Genomic DNA, 19354 nt, shown 5'->3' on the forward strand with positions numbered 1-19354 from the left:
GAGATTAAGGCACAGAAAAGTTAGGTAACTTATACAGCTTGAAAAAAGCAGGTGGGACTTTTGGTTTCCAGTCTGGCAGGTAAGGACCTTAAACGTCATCACTTTGTGCTAACAACAAGTGAAAAGCTGGACAAACTGAAAATCAACAACTCTTCTCAGATTCATCAGAGAACTAAGGTCACAGGGCAAACTACTGTCCCCAGATTTGAAGATCTGGGCAAATATAAAGAATTAATTGCAACTTACTGGAGCAGAAACCTCTGTGGAAACCAGTACCAGGGTAGGAGAACCTAAACTGTAATTGACAAATTGCTGAAGGCTCAGTGTGGAAAAACCTGAAAGTTAAAAACTCCGGCGGACCCCACTGTTGTGAGTTTATATCTAGGAGCTCTACTAGGTTCTCACAGTGAACATCTCCTCCTGCTTCTGGCAGAGGGAGAGGAAAAGCAACCATTCTGAAATACATCAGCACTTCTTAACAAGGTCTGCCCTCAAGAGAAACTATTTTACTAGAGTCTAACCTACTGGGGACCCACCTCACCTGGAGAAGGGAAATACCCACCTTCAGCTTCCTCTACACATCCTGTCGCATGTGCTTGGGGGGAGGACTGAGAAGTACTTGTGCAGTTCACAGCTGAGAGCACAGGCTCACTACAAAACTGAGACCTAATTGTAGGACTATGAAACATGTCCCCTCCTCTCCACCTTGCCACCACATCACTAAAGACCTATTTACTGCAGTTTCTTTTCTCTAGTGCATTATGTACATCATGCAACAAAAAATTACGTGGCATACTAAAAAGCTAAAACACAGTTTAAAGAGTCGTTGCAAGCACTAGAACCAGGCTAGATAGGCCACAGATGTTAGAAATATCAGACTGGAAATCTAAAACAGCTATGATTAACGTCCTAAGGGCTCTAATGCAAAACAGTGGACAGCATGCAAGAACCAATGGGTATTGTAAGCAAAGAGACGGAAATTCTAAGAAACAAGCAAAAAGAGTCGTGACACATATCAAGAGTGCCTTTGGTGGATGCATTAGCAGACTGGACACCACTGAGGAAAGAATCTCTGAGCTTGAGGGTATTTTAATAGAAACTTCCAAAACTAAAAAGCAAAGAGAGAAAAAAAAACGGAACAGAATATCCAAGAAGTGTGGGACAACTTCCATGTAACTTGTATGTGTAATGGGAATACCAGAAGGAGAAGAAAGAGAGAAAAAAAAGAGAAGAAATATTTGAAGTAATGACTAAGAATTTTCCCTAAATTAATCTCTGACACTGTCTTAGTCCATTTTATGTTGCTAAAACAGAATACCTGAGGCTAGGTAAGGTATTTTTTAAAAGAGGTTTATTTAGCTCACAGTTCTCTAGGCTGATAAGTTCAATGGCATGGCCCTGGCTTCTGGTGAGGGCTTGTGTAATCTGTCATAACATGAAAGAGAAAGTCAAAGGGGAATCAGACATGTGGGAAGAATGAAAACTCCAGGAACATCCTGGCTTTCTATCAACCCACTCTCAGGGGAAATAACCCATTTCCTCATGAACTAATCCAGTCTCACCAAAATGAGCACTCACTAGTGCAAGAATAGCACCAAGCAATTCATGAGGGATCTACCCCCTAGACCCAAATACTGCCTACTAGGTTCCACCTCCCAGCATTGGGGATCAAATTTCAACATGAGTTTTGGCAGAGACAAACAAACCATATCCAAACCATAGCAGACACCAAACCACAGATCTAGGAAGCTCACAGAACACAAAGCAGAATAAATGGAAGGAAATTGTGAAGCTCACAGCTGAGGGCACAGCTGTGGAGAGAGAGAGAGAGAGAGGGAGAGAGAGAGAGATATCTAGTCCTATCATATTCCTAGATAACTTCATAAAATCAAAGGTAAATAAAATCTTGAAAGAAGACACAGGAAAAAATATCTTAACCACAGAGGAGTAAAGATGAGAATTACATCTGACTTCTCCTTAGAAATCATGCAAGCAAGAAAAGAGTAAGTAAAATTTTAAAGTGTTGCAAGAAAAAAATCCACCAGCCTAAAATTCTGTATTCTGCTAAGTTATCCTTCAAAAGTAAAGAAGAAATAAAGAAGTTCTTAGACCAAAAAAAATAAAAAAATTGAGGGAATTTATTGCTAGTTAATCTGCCTCACAAGAAATGTTGAAAGAAATTTCTTAAGGAGAAGGAAAGTGACATAGCTCAGAACCTTGGATCTACATAAAGAAAGGAAGAGAATGAACACATGAAGATAAAATAAAAACATTGATTTTTCTTATTCTTAATTGATCTAACAAAAACAGTATGTTCAAAATAATAATAACAACAATGTATTTGATGATTAAAGCATATGTATAACAGAAAGGAATAACAGTAATAATACAAGGGATAGGAGGGAGGTATTAGGAATACTTTGTTATTATAAGATATTTACACTACCTGTGAAGTACTACAGTGTTATAGGAAAGCGGACTTGGATTAGTCGTAAATGTATATTGCAAGCTCTAGGGCAACCACTAAAAAAATATTTTAAAAAAGTATAGGCCAGGCACGGTGGCTCACGCCTGTAATACTAGCACTCTGGGAGGCCAAGGCACGAGGATTGCTTGCAAGACCAGCCTGAGTAGGAGTAAGACTTTATCTCTACTAAAAATAGAAAAATTAGCCAGGTGTGGTGGAGTGCACCTGTAGCCCCAGACACTCAGGAGGCTGAGGCAGGAGGATTGCTCGAGCCAAGGAGTTTGAGGTTGCAGTGAGCTGCGATGATGCCACTGCACTCTAGCCAGTGTGATAGAGTGAGACTCTATCTCAAAAAAAAAAAAAGTATAATTCACATGCTAAGAAGGGAGGGAAAATGGAATCATAAAATGCTCAAATAGAACCACAAAAAGCAGGAAAAGAGTAGAAAAGGAACATAGAAACAAAGAACAATGGTAATAAATTTAAAAACAGTAACAAATAGAATAAATATTAATCCAAATATATCAATGATTGCTTTAAACATCAATGGTCTAAATACACCAATTAAAAGACAGAGATCGTCAGTATGAATCTAAAAACGAGACTCAACGACATGTTATTTATCATAAACTCACTTTAAATATAAAACCATAGATTAAAAGTAAAGGGATAGAAAAAAAAGTGAAGAGATGGAGAAAGATATACCATGCTAACACTAATCAAAAGAAAGCTGGAGTAGCTCTATTAATTTAAACAGAGCAGACTTCAGAGCAAGAAAAATCACCAGAGATAAATGGGGCATTACATAATGATAAAGGGGTCAATACATGAGTAGACATAAAAATCCTTAATGTGTACATGCCTAACAAAAAAGCATCAAAATATGTGCGGTAAAAGTGATAGAAATGCAAGGAAAAAAATAGATGAATCCATTATTATATTTGGAGACTTTAACACCCACTCTGTAAGATATTGGAAGGTCCAGCAACAGAAAATATATAAGGAAATAGGTAAACTCAACTGCACCATAAATCCACTGGATATAATTTACATCTACAGACTGCTGAATCAAACAACAAAATAAACATCATTTCAAGCTCACAAACAATATTAATCAAGATAGACCACATTCTGGGGTATAAAGCACACCTTTACAAATTTAAAAGAATAGAAATCATGGAATGTACACTCTCAGGCCACAGTGCAATTAAACTAAGAATAAATAACAGAAATAGCAGGAAGAATAAATAACAGAAATAGCAGGAAAAAAACCCATAATACTTAGAAATTTAAAAACATACTTTTAAATAACACATGGGTTACAAAAGAAATCTCAAGAGAAATTTAAAAATATTTTGAACTAAAAGAAAATGAAAATATAACATCAAAATTTGTGGGATACAGTAAAAGCAGTGTTTAGAGGTAAATTTTTATACATAATTTTATATATTTTTTATATATTATATATATTTATATATTTTATATTTATATATGTATATAAAAGAAAAGAAGAAAGACTTAAAATTAGTCATCTAAGCTCCCATCTCAGGAAACTAGAAAAAGAAGACCAAACTAAATCCAAAGTTAGCAGAAGAAAAGGAATAATAAAAATTGGAGCAGAAATCAATGAAATTTGAAACAGGAAATCAGTAGAGAAAATCAACAAAAGCAGAAGTGGGTTCTTTGAAAAGATCAATTAAAATTAATATATCTCAAACCAGGCTAATAAAGACAAAACTACTAACATCAGAAATGAAAGAGAGGCTATCACTACAGATTCCATGGACATTAGAAGGATAATAAGGGAATATTACGAACAACTCTATGTCCACAAATTTGATAACTTAGGTGAAATAAACCAATTTCTTGAAAGACACAATCTTCCAGAACGCACTTAATAAGAAATAGACAGGGCTGGGCGTGGTGGCTCACGCCTGTAATCCTAGCACTCTGGGAGGCCGAGGTGGGAGGATCGCTCAAGGTCAGGAGTTCGAGACCAGCCTGAGCAAGAGCGAGATCCCATCTCTACTAAAAAATAGAAAGAAATTATCTGGACAACTAAAAATATATACAAAAAATTAGCCGGGCATGGTGGCACATGCCTGTAGTCCCAGCTACTCTGGATGCTGAGGCAGGAAGATCGCTTGAGCCCAGGAGTTTGAGGTTGCTGTGAGGCTAGGCTGATGCCATGGCACTCTAGCCTGGGCAACAGAGTGAGACTCTGTCTCAACAAAAAAAAAAAAAGAAAAAGAAGAAGAAGAAATAGATAATCCAAATAGGTCTATATATATTAAAGAAGTTGAATCAATAATTAATAATCTCTCAAAACAGGAAGCACGAGGCCCAGATTGGTTCACTGGTGAAGTCTACCAAACATTTGAAGAAGAGTTTATAGCAATTCTATATAAACATTTCCAGAAGCTAGAGTCAGAGATAATACTTCCTAACTCATTCTATGGCTCCAGCATTACCCTAATACCAAGATCAGAAAAAGACATTACAAGAAAAGAAAACTGCAGACCAATCTGTCATAAACATAGATGGAAAAATCCTCGACAAGATATTAGAAAATCGAATTCAATAATGTATAAGAAGAATTATACATCATGACCAAGTGATATTTATTCCAGGTATGCAAGCCTGGGTCAACATTTGAAAATCAAGTAATGTAATCCATCACATCAACAGGCTAAAGAAGAAAATTCACATGATCAGATTAATAGATGCAGAAAGAGCTTTTGACAAAATCCAACACCCATTCATGATAAAAACTCTTAGCAAACTAGGAGTAAAGGAAACTTCCTCAACTTGATAAAGAATATCTACAATAAGCCTACAGTTAACATCATACTTAATGGTGAGAAACTAGGTGCTTTTGTACTAAGTTCATGAACAAAGCAAGGATGCCCCCTCTCACTACTCCTTTACAACATCGTACTTGAAGTTCTAGCTAATGCAATTTAAAAAAAGAAAATAAAAAGAAGTAAGAGATATACAGACTGGGAAGGAAGAAATAAAACTGTCTTTGTTTGCAGAAGACAAGGATCATCTATGTAGAAAATTCAAAAAATTTCATGTGCATACACATACACACACACACACACACACACACACACACACACACACACACACAAATCCTGGAACTAAGAAGCAAGTATAGCAAGGTTGCAGGTTAATATACAAAAGTCAATTGCTTTCAATGAATAAGTGGGATTTGAAATTAAAAACACACCACCATTTACCTTAGCATCTCAAAAAATGAAATAGGTATAAACTTAACAAAAAATGCATGAGATGTATATGAGGAAAAGTATAAAACTCTGATGAAAGATATCAAAAAAGAACTAAATAAATGGAGAGATTTTCCATATTCATGGATAGGATGATTCAATATAGTCAAGATGTCAGTTCTTCCCAACTTGATCTGTAGATTTACACAATTCTAGTAAAAATCCCAGCAACTTTATTTTTTGGATATGGGAAAAATTGATTCTAAAGTTTATATGAAGAGGCAAAAGAGCCACAATAAACAACTTAATACTGAGGGAAAAGAACAAAGTTGCAGGGCTGATACCACCTGACTTTAAGAGTTACTACAGTAATCAAGACAATGTGGTACCGGTGAAAGAATAGATGGATAAATCAGTGCAACAGCAAACAGGGCCTAGCAATAGAGCCACACAAATACAGCAAACTAATCTGTAACAAGGGAACAAAATAAATATATAGAACAAAGATGTCTTTTCAACAAATAGTACTGGAAAAACTGGTTATCCACTTGCAAAACAATCAATCTAGATGCAGACCTTACACCATTCACAAAAATGAACTCAAAATGGATCATACACCTAGATGTGAAACAAAACTATGAAACCGGAAGAGAAACATCAGATAAAATCTAAGTAACCTTGAGTATGGCAATGACATTTTAGATACAACATCAAAGGCACCATCCATGAAAGAAATTGATAACCTGGACTTCATTCAAATGAAAAACTTCTGCTTTGTGAAAGACAATCTCAAGAAAGTGAGAAGACAAACCACAAACTGGGAGAAAAGATTTGCAAAAGACACATTTGATACAAAGAACTATTAAAACCCAGCAATAAGAAAATGAACAACCTGTTTAAAAAATAGACAAAAAAGATAGACGGATGGCAAAGGAAGACACACAGATGACAAATAAGCATATGAAAGACACTCAACATCATGTCATTAGGAAATTACACATTAAAACAACAATGAGATACCACTACACACCATTAGAATGGCTAAAATCCACAACAGTGACACCACCACTTGCTGGTGAGGATGTGGAGCAACAGAAAGGCTGTTGCAAGATGGTTTACGAGTTTCTTAGAAAGTTAAATGGGGCCCTACCATAGGGTCCAGTATTTACTCAAATGAGTTGGAATCTTATGTCCACACAAAAACCTGCACATGGACATTTATAGCAGCTTTGTTCATAATTTCCCCAAACTAGAAGCAACCAAAATTTCCTTCAGTTGGTGAATAGATAAATAAACTGTGATACATGCAGACAGTAGAATAAGAAAAAGTCATGTAGGAACCTTAAATGCATGTTGCTTAGTGAAAAAAACCACTCTGAAAAGGCGACATACTGTATGAGCCCAACTATATAGCATTCTGGAAATGGCAAAACTATGGGGACAGTAAAAAGATCAGTGGTTGCCAGGATTAGGGAGAAGGATGGAGGGATAAATAGGAAGAGCATAGGGGATTTTTAGGGTGGTGAAACTATTCTGTATGATACTATAATGGTGGATACCTGTCGTCATACATTTGTCCAAACCTATAGGATATACAATAACAATAGTGATCCCTAACATAAACTATGGACTTGGAGTAATAATGATGTATAGACTCATTGATTGTAACAAATGTATCATTCTGGTGAGGGATGTTGATAGTGGGTGCTATGTCCCCTCCCAAACTTGTGTTAAAATTTAATTGCCATTGTAGCAGCATTAAGAAGTGAGACCATTAAGAACCGATTAGGACATGAAGGCTCTGCTCTCATCAATATGTTAATGATGTTATTGTGGGTATGGGAACTCAGGGGTGAGTTCCTTATAAAAGGGCAAGTTTGGCCCCCTTTTTTCTCTTGTATGCATGCACTCTCTTGCCCTTCTGTCTTCTGCCATGGGATGATGGGGCAAGAAGACCCTTGCCAAATGCCAGTCTCTTGATCTTGGACTTCCCAGCCTCCAGAACATGAGACATAAATTTCTATCATTTATAAATTACTCAGTCTGTGGTATTCTGTTATAACAACACAAAGCAGGCCAAGACAGGAAGCAGAGTCTATGGGGAAGTTTATCGGTACATGTGTGGGAACAGAGAATATATGGGAACTCTGTCCTTTCTACTCAATTTTGCTGTGTAACCTAAAACCACTGAAAAATAAAGCCCAGTAAAATAATAAAGGAAATATGGGATTTTCAGTCAGGTAGTTTAGCTCTACTGTTTAAGTTCTTATTCCTGCTCCTCAGGGAATCTATGTACGCGTGCATGTTTGCTTGAGCAAAGAGAAGGCTGTAAACTGACATATACAAGTCAATGAATAAGTCAGGTGGCGAGAGATGAGTTTTTGGGTTATGTTTGTATCAGTTAGAATGTTAACTGCACAGAAGAGAATATCTGAGTAACTGTGGCTTAAATTAGGGCCTTTCTAACTTTAATGATTGGATGAATTATCTGGGGATCTTATTAAAGCACAGATATTAATTTAGTATATTTGGGCATGGCCTGAGTTTCTGCATTTCTGATAAGCTATAAGCTGAAAGATACTACTGCTGCTGCTGGTGGTGGTTCAATACTTTGAGTAGAAAGGACTTAAATAAGAAAGACATTTTAATTTTCCATAGTAAGAAGCCCAAAGCAGATGGAGGACAAGGGTGGAAGGAAATCTTTTCCCTGTATACCTGTTGTGAACATCCTTGTGTTTGTCTTTTGGTGAAAAGCATAAATGCATTTCTGTTGGATATTTACCTAAGAGGGAAATTGCTCTGTCACCAAGTAGGTATATGCTTAGCTTTAGTGGATGCTGCCCAACATTTGCCCCAACTGATTGTATCACTTACATACCCATCAGCATGTAGGAGGGTTCTGGTTGCTACATACTTTTTCCAACACTTGGTATTATTAATTTTTTCTTTTTAACCATTTTGGTTGGTATGAAGTATTTCATTGTGGTTTAATTTGCATTTCCCTAATGATTAATGATTAATGAAGTATGTTTTCATTTGTTCATTGGCCAATTAGACATCATATTTTTTGATGTATTTGTTCAAAACTTCTGTTCATTTTTCTATTTTATTTTATTTTTTAATTTTTTTTTTTAAATTTTTTTTGAGATAGTCTTGCTCTGTTGCCAGGGCTAGAGTGCCATGGTGTCAGCCTAGCTCACAGCAACCTCAAACTCCTGGACTCAAGCTATCTGCCTGCCTTAGTCTCCCGGGTAGCTGGGACTACAGGCTTGCACCACCACACCTGGCTAATTTTTTCTATTTTTTTTTTTTTTTTTTTAGTTGCCCAGCTAATTTCTTTCTATTTTTAGTAGAGATGGGTCTTGCTATTGCTGAGGCTGGTCTCAAACACCTGACCTCAAGCCATCCTCCCACCATTACCTCCCACAGTGCTAGGATAACAGGTGTGAGCCACCATGCCCGGCCTCATTTTTCTATTGAGTTACTTGTCTTTTATTGGTTTTTAGGATTATCCAGAATATATGTCAAGAATTCCTATTAATAACCATAGTTTCATTTTTAAATTTAAATCTTTGATCCACTTGGTGTTTATCCTGATTGAGGTATGGGCCCAATTTTAATTTTTTCCAGATGACCGCTCAGTTGTCTTAACACCAATACTGCACAGCCTATCTTTCCCGCATCAATTTGAGTTGCCACCTTTGTCGTGTAATATACTCCCATGCATATTTTGGAATATTTCTGGGCTTTCTATTCCATTCTATTTGTCTGTCTTCCATGTGCAAGTGCAATTTTATGTACTTAGCAGTTATAATGTGTTTAAATATCTAGTAGGATGAGTCCCATAGTTTTAGAGCTTTCCAGGCTATTTTTATTTATTTTCCCATATGAACTTAGAACTAGTTTGTCTCATTCCAAATTTTAAAAAGCTTCATTGGTATTGAGACAAATTTATAAATTAACTTATGGAGAATTAACGCCTTCATGATGTTGAGTTTTTCTATCCAACATGATTACATGTCTTTTATCGGTTCAAATTTTAGCTGGTGCCCCCTTCAATGATACATAAAGTCATTTTGATATGCATGAATGAGCTGGTGGGAAAGTGAGGAAAATGTCTGAGGCCAAGAAATTATAAGAAAGTTAGAAACCAGAAAGGTTATTCAGCATTGACACGAAACTTTACTTTAAACAAGAAACAGCGTAGGTCCCAGCAAGATGTGATGTTAGAGTTGAGATACTTAAATACAACAGAGTAGCACTTTGACTACAAATCTGGACAATAACTCACTTCACAGAATATGGGAGAAATATTGCCTATGTCAACTGCATTTCTCAGAGCAGGGAAAAGGAAAAAAATGACTTGAGAATTCCTAACAACCCATTCTCACATGGGTTTGTCTTCTGTGGGTTAAAAAAAAAAAATCCAAGCCAAATATTCAGTTAAAACAGTTCCAAGTTGGTATTTCCTTCAATTTCCAAAAGCAAAAATAAACTTTCACTAGCCAAACACATTTTAACCCTATGTGTAGTGGGTTAAATAGTGTCTCCTTAAAATTCGTGTCTACCCAGAATCCTTAGAATGTGACCTTATTTGGAAATAGGGTCTTTGCAGATGTAATTAATTAAGGATCGGAAGATGAAATCATCCTGGATTTAGAGTGGGCCCTTATGACTGACGCTCTTATCCTTTAAGAAGAGGAGAGGACACAGAGAGGCACGTATATATGAAAGGAGGCCTCATGAAGAGGGATGCGGAGACTGGAGTCATGCCGCCACAAACCAAAGAATGCCATGAGCCACCAGAAGCTAGAAAAGGCCAGGACAGCTTCCACCCTAGAGCCTCGGAAGCATTACCCTGCTGGCATCTTGATTTCAGACTTTTTGACTTGTGAACTGTGAGAGAACACGAATCTGTTGTTTAAGCCACCCAGTTTGTGGTAATTTGCTATGGCAGCCGTAAGAAACGAATATACTAGGTTTCAAGGAATTTAAACATATAAAATTTCAAGGAATGTGATTTCATAATCCAAAGCCATAAAATACATGAGAAAATAAGCCATGATAAGCAAGAAAGAGCATAAATAACAAACTTCAGAGAACAAACCCCAAATAGTATAGGCCCTGGAAAGGCCAGTGTGAAATATAAAATAAGCATGCTCAATAGTTCTGAAGAAACTACGAAGAAGAAACTTAGAGAAGTTATATAATCTACCCAAGGTAACACCTTAACTCATGACACTGAGAATCAAAACCAGGCCTGACTCCAGAGTCTCTGCTGTTAGACATTATGCAAGTCAGAACACCCTGACTCATAGCTTATGTCTATCTCATCACAGTCCAGGGGAAGAACTTTAGTAGTCTTGTCTGAATAGAACGTGGTGGCCAGGTGTGAGATTAGAAGATGATGGAGAAAGAAAGAGGGAAGAGAAGAGGCCATGATCATGTATATTATTAACACAAATAGACCACCCAAGGGTTATTTCAACCAGGAGCTCTCTTGGTGAACTCAGAACATCATTTTGCTATTAAAATGCATGAATTCTATCAAAAATTTCCAGGATATCCATATAACTAAAATTAGACATCCTGTGATTTTTTTTTTTTTTTTTTTTTGGAACTGGACAATAAGAAACAAGACAACGTTGAAGGAAGACTTACGTTGCTCCGTGGTAGTAATGCGCTAGTTAGCTACAATAATTAAAACAAGATACTATTGGCACAGTGAAGTAGCTTGATGAAACAGTATAAAACCCAGGAAAACATTCTGGCCAATGTTAATCTGTGCTGTGCCATAAAGAATGCTGTTCAAGTCAGTGTGGAAGAATAGCTTTGCAGTAAACAAATCCCAAAATGCATTCAGGATGGAATAAAAAGTTGAATGTAAACAATAAACCATGAAGGAACTGAAAGAAAAATGGAAGTAAATCATTTTTTGATTTTTAGTTTGCAGATGGCTTTTGTGAGCATAGTAACAGTCAGTGTTTATAATGGCAAACAAATTGGAAATAACTGAATTATCTAATAATTAGATTTAGATAAACAAATTATGGTACATCAATTCAATAAAATGTTACAGACACAGAGGTTTTATGACAACAATAATTAAAAATAGGCTATCAAAAAGTATGTACAATTTAGTCCTGTTTTATGGAAAAAAAGCATAGATTCTTAGGATAAAAGTGTAGAATGTTATTACCATTGTGGTTATTTTCATGTTCCATATTTTTTTATTTTAATAAGCAATCCCCTCAGGAAAAACAAAATTTCTCTAAGTGACTTCTCTTATTAAGCAAGGCTTACTACTTTTAAAACTTAATGGATACAGCTTTATTTCTAATAGCCAGAAAAGTAGAAGTGAATGAAATGTCCTTCAGCCGGTAAAAGGATAAACAAAACATGGTATATCCATACAACGGAATACTCTTCATCAATAAAAGGGAGTGAACTACTGACACATGTTGCAATGTGGATGAACCTCAAAAGCACTATGCCGTGTGGAATAAGCCAGACACAAAATAACACATGTTGTACGATTGCATTTATATGAAATATCTAGAAAAGGCAAATCTCTAGCGACAGAGAGCAGATTAGTAGCCTGTAGCTGGGGGGTAGAAACAAGAGTTAACTATAAATGGGTAGAGAGATTTTATTAGGGTGCTGGAAATGTTCTGAAACTGGATTATGTTGATGACTGCACAACTCGATACGAAAAATCACTGAAGAGTACAATTTAACACAGAGTGAATATGATGAAATGTAAACTACACCTCAATAAAGTTGTTTTAAAAAACTTAATGGAGAATTTGGTTAAAGTTCAGAGACTAAAAGGTTTAGAGGTTTTGTTTTCTTTTTAATATGAAGGGAGAGGAGGAGGAAAGACTGATAGAGACCGTACAACTACAAAATGAGAGAATCCGGCTTTAAACACCGTAGTGTCTGTCTGTACAGATATTTAGGATGGACAAGCCACAGTACTTTTAATGCCAGGGGAGAAAGCCTATCTAGACTCAGACACAGAACCGCGATCCTGCTTCCCTCCCCAGCTGTGGGCTCCTGGAGGAAAGAAACCACAGCTTGGCCTTGGGTATTAATATTAACATCTCCCACCAACCAGCTCGGAAACCCTCCCCAGACACTTCATTTCTCTAGGTTTCAGTTTCGTCTGTTTAAAAAAAAAATGTGTGTTGTACTAAATGATTGTTATAGTTCTGTTCAGTTGTACAATTATTTTCCTTGGCGTTCACCACCCTCAGCAATTTGTGCTAGACTCCTTTCCAACACTATCGCTCATTGCTTCAGTTCCTGCATCCTTCACATCAGATAAGGGGACCCGGTTCTACCCCATTTATCTGAGCCTTTTCTCCCCAGAGCCTGTGCGCAGGCCCCAGACTTTCTTATCAGAAATGAGATTTTTCTAATTGTTCCAGGCCCCAAGCATTTCTCTATCTCTGGATCTCTCTGACAATATTTTGTACACTCTGTTTTTGTTTTTTTTTTTTTTAACGGCTGCTCCATTTATCAATTGCTACATGATAAACCTCCCCCAAACCTACTGACTTAAAACAACAACCATTTTCTTATGCTATGTTGTGGATTCGGAATTAGGTCAGGCACAGCGGGGATGACTTATCTCTCATGTGACATAACTGGGACCTCCGCTGGGGTGGCTGGGCTGGGGCCGTAAGCCTGGAGCCTTGTTTCTGGCTGTCAGCCTCCTTCTTCCCCACGTAGCATCTGCCGGGGCTTGAATGTCCAAAATGGCTTCTTTACTCACGTGAGGGGCGCCTGGGCTGAGACGGCTGAGACAGCGGGGGTGGCCACACAGCCTCTTCACGTGGCTAGGGTGGGCCTCCTCACAGCACGGTGGTCTTCGGGTAGCCGGACTTCTCACAGCTGTGCTGGCTTCCCTCAGAGAACTGTTTCCAAGAGTCCAGCGTGGAGGCGGCAAGGCCCTTTACGACGTGGCCTTCAAAAGTCACACAGGGCCCTCCTGCGGCACTCTGTGGGCCTCACCGGGCCAACCCAGACTCACTCCGGGAAGGCACTACATGGGGTGTCATGAATTGGGGGGGCAACTTTGGAAACCGTCTATCACAGCTGCTAATCCTTCTGTGTCCTGTCTTCATAACTAAAGTCTAAATTACTTGAAGCTAGGAAACATTTCTTTCATCTATTATCTCTCTCCTCCTTCTCTCTCTCCAGAGCATCAAGAACCGAAACGTGTTTTGTGGACGAGAGGCTGGAGGCAGGATGAGCTCAGGGGCCCCCATCCTGGCTGCATCATTTTTCAGCCGTGTGACTCGGGACAATCACTGAACCTCTGTAAGTCCGAGTTTCTTCATCTACATAATGGCACTGGTGGTGGTGATATAATAGCACTTTTCCTCAGAAAACTGATGGGAGAGGAGATCATGACACTGTTTGAAAATCACTTAAGAAAAAGGCTACTATATAATAAGCAACCAATAAGTATAACCTATTATTATTGATTTAATTTATACCACAAATTTATCATGATTTGGGGGCAGTGTGGCCCAGAGGAAAAGGGAAGAACCCAAGCATTGTTTTCTAAAATGAAAAAATATATATTCCATAAACTATAATGATGGAGGGACTGGCTCTATAATGCTATTTCAGGCACTGTCCTATTAGCTAGAGATTTCTGAAGCCAGGAAGATGTCGAGTTTAAGTTTTTTCGTTTCTTCATGTTCTATCTAAAGAGATAGTATACCTAATTGGCTATGACTTACAATTTTAAAAAATCACAACCAAATTGTTAAATACTGAAATGACCATGAAAAACAAATGTAAATAAATAAAACTTACGCAGCAAAAAAAAAAAAAAAAATTGATGTGAAACAAAGAAAATGTCAATGCAGGAGAAGAAGTGTAAGTAAACGGAAGGATGAATGATCACTTGCAGAGACTATGCAAAAACCAGAGTGGATAATGGAGCAAAAAGCAAAAGGAAAAGATTGGAAGAAGGATCCAAAGCTATGTTTTGGTTATGTACAATTGACAATAACGTAATTGCTACCAACACTAGGGCATCTTGTTGAAAGGATTTATCTTTATTTTGGAAAAAAGCAGCTATTGTGAACTCTTCTGGGAAAACAATATAAAATAAGCCAGTTATGCTATTTTAACTTTACAGAGAAGTGCCTGTAATGAGTTTACAATACATGTAATCAGCAGAAATAGTTTCAAATTGCAGGAGGGCTTATTTTTCTCCTACTTAGAGCTCATAGTTTTGTTGGTTTTTTTTTTTCCTCACAAGATTAGTTTTCTTTTGGGTAGCTGCAATAATCAAAAGGCATTTTGTGAACTTAACCATGAATTAGAAAAAAGTAATAATCAAAAGGAATTCAGAAAGATAGAGTCCTGGCCATGGATTTTTAAAGTAAGTCCATGCATCACTTGACGATGGTACACATTCTGAGAAATGCATTGTTAAGTGATTTTGTCATTGTATGACCATCACAGAGTGTACTTACACAAACCTAGATGGTGTCGCTTACTACTCACCTAGGCTATATGCTATGGCCTATTGCTCGTAGGCTACAAACCTGTACAGCATGTCACTGTACTGAATACTGTAGGCAGCTGTAACACAATGGTAAATATCTGTGTATCTAAACATAGCTAAACATAGAAAAGGTACCGGAAAAACATGGCATTATCTCAGGAGACCGTTTTCATACACGTGGTCCATTATTGACTGAAATGTCATTATGCAACGCATGACTGTACAGCAAACTCATGGCTTTAAGACCTCTCCGTAAAGAAATGCCAAGAGATGACACTGCAGGAAAATCAAGAAAGAGGCTGTAGAGTTAATTTTGGGCATTTCAATATTGAGAGGAAGATCTGCATTCCAGTCTATTTGGAAGGACAGATGTGTAGCACAGATGGTGTTTTAGATTGGAGCTCCCGGAAAGAGACTGAGGAGAGTTGTGTGCAGATGGTTTTGGGGAGATGCTCTTGCAGCTACACTGATAAGAAGAGGAACGTGAGACTGGACATTTCAATTGCAACCAAGGCCTGTGCCATTTCTACGGGGAGCTCTGGAGCAGCTGGGATGGCTGTTTCTTTTTTGTTTTTTTTCCTTCAGTATTTAACAGCCTTTTCAGAGTTGTCTCATATTGAGGCAAGGAGCAAGGCCTTTGTATTTATATTAGCCCTCCGGAGAGGGTAACTTTATATAAGGCAGTTCTCTCCAGTTAAGGGTGAGCCAGCAACAGACTCCCTTCCCAGAATCTGAATTCTTATTGTTCTCCAGGCATCCACAGATTCTCTTTTTTACTGAAATATTACATGAAGTGCACAATAGCTCTATGAATTTTTACATATGTGTACACCCATGTAATCCTTGGCTGGGCATGGTGGCTCACGCCTGTAATCCTAGCACTCTAGGAGGCCAAGATAGGAGGATCACTTGAGCTCAGGACTTTGAGACCAGCCTGAGTCTGAGCAAGAGTGAAACCCCGTCTCTACTAAAAATTAGCTGGGTGTGGTGGCACGTGCCTGTAGTCCCAACTACTTGGGAGGCTGAGGCAGGAGGATGGCTTGAGCCCCGGAGTTTGAAGTTGCTGTGAGTTAGACTGACGCCATGGTACTCTAGCCCAGGCAACAAAGCGAGACCCTGCCTCAAAAAACAACCCCCAAAACCAAAAACCATGTTCACTCTGAATCAAGGAAAATATTAGTTAGGTTAAGGATAGCTAGACTATAAAAACTTTTTTGAAACTAAGATTAAAAACTTGAGTCAGGTATTCTCCATGGATGTCGTAGATACTTTTCTCCAGTAGTTTTGCCGAAGTGTAGAGAATGTTAAAGGGCTCCTCAAGATGCGGTGATAGGTCAAGTTCCCTAGAAGCAGAGCCTGAGGGATTTTGATGCATGTGGTTTGTTGAGGGAGGGTTATCTGGAGAAACTTTTTAGGGAGGAAGTGAAAGAAGAGAGGGAAAAGGGAAGAGAAATTTGTGGGCTCAGGAAAAATCTAGTGTTGGCCTGATCCCATAAGGAATCTGGAGCAGAAGCCACACCACAGTCACCTCCCCCTTTGGGGTGCTCTTCTGTACCCCACATCATTCCTCATGGCTGTGGGCCTGAGGGTTGAGTGGTGATGGTAATTACTACGTGGAAGCTTCCATTAATCTACAGCAGTTGTTCTCGACCATGGGCAATTTTGTCCCCTAGGGCTGTGGTCCCCAACCCTCCGGGCTGTGGAGTCCTATCAGTCTGTGGCCTCTTAGAAGCCTGGCCGCACAGCAGGAAGTAAGCGGAAGGTAACAAGCGAAGCTTCGTCTGTATTTATAGCAGGTCCACATCACTTGCATCACCGCATAAGCTCTGCCTCCTGTCAGATCAGCCGGGGCATTAGATTCTCACAGGAGCATGAACCCTACTGTAAACTGTGCATGCAAGGGATCTAGGTTGCATGCTGCTTATGAGAATCTAATCCCTGATGACCTGAGGTGGAGCTGAGGTGGTGATGCTGGCGCTGGGGAGCACCTGCAAATACAGATTATCATTAGCAGACAGGTCTGACTGCACAATAAATGTAATGCACTTGAATCATCCCAAAACCATACCACCCCCCACCCCAGTACATGGACAAATTGTCTTCCATGAAACTGATCCCTGCTGGCAAAAAGGTTGGGGACCACTGCCCTACAGGACATTTGGCAAAGTGTGGAGATATCTGTGGTTGTCACACTAGGTGGATTGGTACTGGTATTGAGAGATTAGAGGGCAAGGATGCTGCTAAACATCCTACAAGGCACAGGACAGCCTCCTACAACAGAGAGTTATCCTGCCCAATACTAAAGTGGAGAAACCCTGGGCCAGAGCAGTTCTTTGGTGAAGGGACCAGTGGCAACAACAACATTCACTGCTAGTGACAGATGGGCTCCTGGTTCCATAAAGAGCACCTGGGCAGGGCATCAAAATAGCACCTTTTGCAGATGTCTTTTAAAAATATGATATTAAACAACAAAGGAAGCTCGAAATGCTGTTCTGTGAGCATTCCTTTGTGATCCTGCATTTCATTTAATGGGATGGGACTAGCATCTTTAAATATATGTTGCTAAGCCCTTAGGTACATTGCACAGAAATGTTGTCAAAAACATTCTGATATGAAAATGGCAACAACATTCTGATGTCAGCTGTAGCCATTTGGGATTTTTTTCCAGAGATTTTTGAGTTTGTGTAAAATTGGAATTGGACTAAATCATACCTAAAATATCCATTACTGTATGTGGCTGCTAACACTGTACTCCTTAACAAGTTTAGTTCTAAACACTGTAACTTGAACAGGCTGAAGGATTGGGGCAAAGGACAAAAATCACTGTACTTAAATCTAAAGGGGTTTGTTACATTGGAAATATCACCAGTATCAGATCCATGGTCTGCCTAATCTATATTCTGTTGGGACTATTCCTTAAACCCTTTTGCAGTCCTGTATTTATCTGGCAGTTATCCATGAGTTTATCCATGGATAGAAGGAGTTTATAGCTTGGAATTATAAAACTCAGGATATCTAGTCCCATTGTATTTATCAGTGTTATACAAAAGGATATATATTTTTTTTAAACTTCAAAATGTGTTATATAGTTTGTATTCTAACTTTTGTATTTTTATTCTAGTTTTGTGATCTATGTTTATGATCCTAGTATTAGTTTCATTTTTTTCTCTCTTAAAACAAATCATCACCATATTCGGTTCTGCTTTTAGTTTGGTGAAGGGACCAATTATGGATAAACATATTCTTAGGTACAGTTGTGGATAAACCTATTCTTGACAAGAGATGTAATCAAATGGAAATATTGTAATGCTACATTAAGTGAATAAAGTAAAATATAGAGTATGACATCATTTTTGTTTAAAAATCTTTCTATACTTTTGTGAATAGAATTGAGAGTCTAAAAAGATATATACCAAGATAATAACAGTGATTAAGGTAAAGTTTGCAAGTTATGTGTAAGATTCTACCACCTCCTAAAAATGGCTCAGAGAATGAACTAGAGCTCTAAATCGCTTATTTAGGAAGCTATTTTCCAGCTTAGGTTAAAACTATTCTTTGAGATGTCTTAATTGCCTATACACATGCCACCTTCTGGAAACAAGGAGTATTTCACCATTACAAGACTTCTAACAATAGAACTTGGTAATAAAGCTAAAATTGTTACAAATGGACTTGTTTATAAAAATCATTTTTTAATTTAACATTTAATTTTGAACCTCATGGATCACAATCAGGTTTGTTAGACCAGGAGAGGAACTACTTTAATGCAATTAAAGATAACGGGTTACATACTTGTCCCCAATAAGTTGGTTATGGAAAAAGCTATTTTTACAACAGTGAAAGGCCACCCAAAAGTAAGCCCTAAGAAAATGGAAAAATGAAAAATAAATACTACAATCTTTGAATTCTCAAAAAATTATGAAAAATTTCATTTCTGTTTTTCCCCTCTAAACCAGGGCTAACATAAAATAATGTCTTTATTCTCAAGCAATGTCTGTATTCAGAAATAGGAACTCAATTTGATCTATGAGTCAATATAGCTATGGCTCAAAAATGCACCAAAGTAGGAAAAAAGCAAGTCTCAGAATTACATTTATAATGTAATAATGTGCCCACAATAATTGGGTC

Source organism: Lemur catta, chromosome 18 (assembly GCF_020740605.2).
Source record: "Lemur catta isolate mLemCat1 chromosome 18, mLemCat1.pri, whole genome shotgun sequence".
NCBI classification, from domain to species: Eukaryota; Metazoa; Chordata; class Mammalia; order Primates; family Lemuridae; genus Lemur; species Lemur catta.